Genomic DNA, 5,808 nt, shown 5'->3' with positions numbered 1-5,808 from the left:
CTGTCTTTATCATTTTTTATCAAAAATCATTTTGTATCAGAAATCAATCAAATCTGCACATACCCAAATTATTACTGCGATAAAAGAAAGTCTTGTAAGCCGACCAAAAACTTTACCACAAATGACAAGTGGCCCCACGAATCACTGACTATGTCTCCTATCGCACAGCTTGTGCACAATGGATTTCAGGCGGAAATAGGGTGATTTGAAAATCTGACATAGAAATTGTGTAAAAAAAGGGCTAATCGGTTTCCGGGTTAACCCTAGGTACCTTACAAGACTTTTTTATAACGTACGAAATGCGACGGTTTTCCCGAAATTTCGCCATATTTTCGGACCGCCAAAATTTCGGTCGTCGTAATAGAATCCGTCGCATTATTTTTAGCTTATTCCAATAATTGTGGCTTCATTGATTCATTTTGTTCTTGAAAAGTTAGTGATATGATGGTGGGACAAATAAACACAATATTCCATGATGAATTTGATGTCAAGTAATACGTTTTAAATTTACAATAAATTACATTTATGTGCTAACATAAACGTCTTATAAGAGACTAAGTCAAGATAAACAATTTAATACCAAACTCAATAAGTGAAACTGAAAGAGTCGAGCCGGACCCCTTAGAGGAAGATGAAGAAATCGATTTATAAGTTTCATTTTGTTTCAACATGATTTTACCGATTTTTAGAAAATTTTGAATTTCCTTTGTGTCAGAAAACAAAATGATGAAAAATTCCCTTATTTTCTGTGACGTCCGAAATGTGACGGTTTTTGTTCAATTTCGCCATATTTTCGGACCGCCAAAATTTCGGTCGTCGCAAATTGGTCCGCCACAAAAATGTCTTGTAAGGTAGCTGTGTAAAGAGTGAGCTTTCCGGGTGCGCTAACCCTAGCCTATCCTAGCTGTGTGCTACTATATTCCTAATAAGGTTTGTGTTGTGGTCTAGATGTGTAAAAAGTTTCCGTGTTATATGGTCTTGAGTTATTGTGTGTAAAAAAGGGCTAATTGGTTTCCAGAGTAGCTGGGCATGATAGTGAGTTTGAATTGGAGTTGCTGGATTAACCCTAATTGATCTGGATATAGCCCATTAGGGTTATGGGGTCTAATAATTTTAATTAGAAGAGAAAAACTAAGAGTTTCGGAGAAAAGTAACTTTATAAATTGTAAATAAAATAATGAGAGAATATAATAATCATTTTGTAAATAAAGAACAGAAGGTGGCTCTAGGTAGCCCTACACAGGTAGACTATCAGATGTTTTTGTTACATTCTCAACACGCTGATGGATAACGGAGCATCGTACGAGTCGGCGTCTTTGCAATTTTCTCACCCGCTTCTTCCATAAATATTCGATGTGATCCAAGGTTCCGAAGCCCTGCACCGGGAGCTCTCCGTTTTCTGAAAACACTATCTTCACTCGTTTCAGCTTTCCAAACATTTCCCCAGTAGCAGTGTGTATTTTCTGCAGAGTCTTTACAGTTCCCAAACATATGGGGCAACAAGTGTCATGATTCTCCCGAATCCTCTGGCGTATGCATTTATAGCAAAATCTATGTCTGCACTCCTTAGAGAACGCGACCCCCTCTATTACGATATCATCTAAACAGATGATGCAAATCATGTTTAAGATAATAAGAGCTACATTAATTGAATGGAAATTAAATATCTGCTGGTATGCTCTCATAAATGATGAGGCAATTTCTGCGAGTATCCGTCTTCTGCCACCCATCCAGGTAGTAAAACTCATTGGCCTTTAGTCCAACTCCGTCCAGGTTCTTGGCGAACACGACGTGACAGAATATTACATCGTCCTTATTGAAGTAGAGTCATGTTCTTATTAAGGGAGACGTGACGACCTTTACCAGTTCCCAGCATCCAATGAGGTGATTTGCCGGCTCCTCGTTGCAAGAGCACTCCATATGAAGCATATGTTGCAGGTGTCAAATGAGTATTCTCTAGCATTAATCAGCTTCTTGTAGAATCTGGAGAAATGTTTTACCTGAAGAAATGTTAATTAATCAATTATTATTTAATAAAAGGTAAGATATAGAATAATTGTTATAATAATATTTATTTCTAATGCGAATAAGAATCAAATAAAATTACCTTGACGTCCAGCTTCATATCCTCCTTGATCGTGTTGTATAGAGGATGAGAGGAGAAGATGTTAAAGCGGAATGTGCGTAGCCAATAGCCCATCTCTTGCTTGACCTTAACTGTATTGTACGTTGCCTCTTTACCTTGACGTTGAACAATCCTCAGGACTCTAACAAGGCAACTTTCAAAGATGACATTGCCATCATCAGGGGCAATTTCCTCGACAGAGTGATGAGCCTTTCTTGGCTGAGCATATAGGTCAGAATAGTTGACAGAGGGTAGTTTCCCAACGAGAGGGGTTCATCGGTCAGGTCATTGTATAAAGCCGTAATGGGAGGTAGTTCAGTCTCCTCAAAGTTCTCGAAGGAGGTGAAGTAGGAGTAGGGATACACCCCTTTGCGAAGAAGGAGCTCTAGTTTCTCAGGGTCCACAGAGCCACACTTCTGCTGAAGGAAGTCTTGTGCAGGTTTAAAGGCTGCACACTGCAGGTCCTGACGAATGAAGATAAGACACTAGTTTTTCTAGAGAGGAGTTTAGGTGAGCACATGAGTCAATCAATCTGAACTTTTTAGTCATGAGTGCTGTATATGATTCCATGGACTTGGGGATAACATTGATATCCCATGGATCGTCAAAGCGATCTGCAATGCCTTCAATAATCATGTGTGAGTCGTAACCTTTAAGATTGAAGAAAATCGGTAAATACTTTGGTGTTTGACGCTCCAGGTTACATAGTGGGTGAGTATAACCTAACACTTTACCGGTGTAATGACAATGATCAAGATGCTTTTCTGCAATATGTTTATGTTCACAAATAACACAATTCGGATCAGCGTCGAGACGATCCAAGGTAGCCTGGTCTACCTTCTCCATTGGCTTATTCATCTCCAACCAAGGTCTCATACGCTCATACAGTAAATCAAGGGCTTCCAAGAACTCATCGACACATTTTGGTCCATGGAAAATTACCACCGGCTCATCTTCAAACCCAGCTAGGTGACTATGTAGCTTATACGATACCGTGCAGGGGATGTGCTCTGCGGTCTTCATATACTTCCCGCGGCACTAGGATACATTGAACGGATGTTTAATAGTCTTCCTTCGCAACTGTTGAACTTTAAAGTCAGCAGCTCCTTTGCCGTCTTCTTCTGCTTTAGACTTCCTACTGGGTATTCTCGCTGTTTTACTTCATTTGGCATGATGGTTCGTTGTGCTTGAAATTTACTACAATCAATTTCGTGTTCAATCAAAAGGTCACTTCTTGTGAAACCTCTCAAACATCTAAGACAATAAAATTTCGCATGAGTATTCTTGCTCTGTCCACTTAATAGTTTTCTAACAGTGCAGTATCATTTGTCGCAAGAAATCAGAATAATAAGAAATTATTTGGAACTCCCAAAAACTGTCTTAATAGTTTTGATAGATCTTCTACCCAGACCCAATGGCTCGTCCTGTCGTTCTCCACCAGCAGAATGTTTATGCACGTCTCACTGTTAGGATCCTTACAGAGTCTGATGGGGTAGAATCCCTGGTGAAGTTCATGCGGGTTTCCTGTTGCAATTGTCCCATCATCCCATCCAAGAACATTGATAGAAACGTTGTTCAACTTCTCAACCTTACAAATCTGAAATAAATAGTGGATGAGTTGTTTAGCTTGCACAGCCGGCGACATTTGATTCTAAGCTAAACTAGAAAGCCCGGTCACAGGTAGGAAGCTAATAGTATTCTTGAAAGTCGGTTTTTATCGCATCAGAAAATATTCGTTATAAAGAAATTTACAGACTCGAACACACCTGCATTTGCCGCATCCATCAAGGCAAGCTCTAGTTGAGCATCAATACTACTCCTAAAGATATGATAAATCATCTCCTGATGCACATACAAGGGACTGGAAACATAGCGGACACCATTCGTGACATTCACTGTCAAAAGTGCCTTAACCCATATTCTTCCACGGTACTTTTAAAAGTACGGTTCATAAACAGTGACCTAACTTGTCTCGTGACAAATATTTTTTGATGCAGTTTTTTGTATTAGGTTAAAAAAGGTCTGCTGATTATTTTAGCACCCTGACCAGATGGTTAACAAAAGCAAGAGATTTATAGGATGTTGGCAAAGGTGGTCAAAAATGGTACTTTCAAAAATGGTAAATTTTCGGTACCACCAGCCAATTCTCCAACTTTGATGGATCCCAAATTTGGTTTTTTAATATTGCCTAAACGATTATGCAATAAATAGGCAATAATGTGGAGCGACATAAAAATCATAAATTGCCTCTAATTGAGATGTAAATTGGGTGTACTTTTAAAAGTACATCATTCTAGACAGTGATGTACTTTTAAAAGTACGTACTTTTAAAAGTTCATTATCTTTGTATGATGTACTTTTAAAAGGACAGGTTTCACGAAAAATGTACTTTTAAAAGTACAGGTTTATAATTATATAGACTACACAATGTCTGCTGGCTTAATTAATGCCGGTAAGACTGTCATGACAGGTAAATTGTTCTGAATCAGAACGGAAGTCACAACAGAAATTTTCCGCTCTGATTCGCCAGCACTGGCATAATTTCACAGTTGACTATCACTTCATGTAATTATAGTGTGAGGTCTCCTTATGCAATGTCTTAATCCGATATCATTTATATTTATTACGTCTTTATATTATAAGCTTTCAGTTTCATTTGGTGCAGTTTATAATAAACTTCGGTCTCAATTTATTAGACTGTCAGCAGTGCTCTCCGTGGGGCATGAAATATCGATTTTGTTGTAACGCCTTTTGCTGGTTTATTGACTAACATTTCTTAGCTTAGTATTTTCTTTTCTTATTGTAATTTTTCTTTTCTTAGTATATTCTTAGTTCATTTCTTAGCTAAGAACAGGACGTGTACATGGATTTGTCAGATACAGCGAAAAGGAGGAGGAGAAAGAGGAGCCCTGAGAAAGATGCGACCCTGGTGTGTTATACACTACTGTTATGCTATATAATATTACTTCTCTACATCTGTCATCATGAGATACAATCCAATTATAGGCATTTTCACATTGATGAACTTATTTATTAAATGGCTAATACTCAACTACACCAGGACCATAAATTCGACGTAGGCGATCTTGTTTACAAAGAATGGGGGAGACAGTGGGAGCCGGCTCGAGTACTGAAGATTTATAGAGGAGGATCAGGAGGGATCAAGATTCAGTTTGTGGAATGTAAGAGAATGCTAGATGTCCACAAACAAACCCTAAAGCTCCCAGAAGCTTTTCACAACTTAAAGAATACCGAAAATGGTGAGAATGAGAAGGGAGTAGCAGAAGCCGAGAGAGTTCTAGAGGAACAGAAGAGAGTGGCAGAAGCTGAGAGAGTTCTAGAGGAACAGAAGAGAGTAGCAGAAGCTGAGAGAGTTCTAGAGGAACAGAACAGAGTAGCAGAAGCTGATAGAGTTCTAGAGGAACAGAACAGAGTAGCAGAAGCTGAGAGAGTTCTAGAGGAACAGAAGAGAGTAGCAGAAACTGATAGAGTTCTAGAGGAACAGAAGAGAGTAGCAGAAGCTGAGAGAGTTCTAGAGGAACAGAAGAGAGTAGCAGAGGTTGAGAGAGTTCTAGAGGAACAGAAGAGAGTAGCAGAAGCTGAGAGAGTTCTAGAGGAACAGAAGAGAGTAGCAGAAGCTGAGAGAGTTCTAGAGGAACAGAACAGAGTAGCAGAAGCTGAGA

This window comes from Bolinopsis microptera, chromosome 6 (assembly GCF_026151205.1).
Source record: "Bolinopsis microptera isolate Bmic1 chromosome 6, MBARI_Bmic_1.0, whole genome shotgun sequence".
NCBI classification, from domain to species: Eukaryota; Metazoa; Ctenophora; class Tentaculata; order Lobata; family Bolinopsidae; genus Bolinopsis; species Bolinopsis microptera.
Note: the sequence above shows the minus strand (reverse complement) of the source record.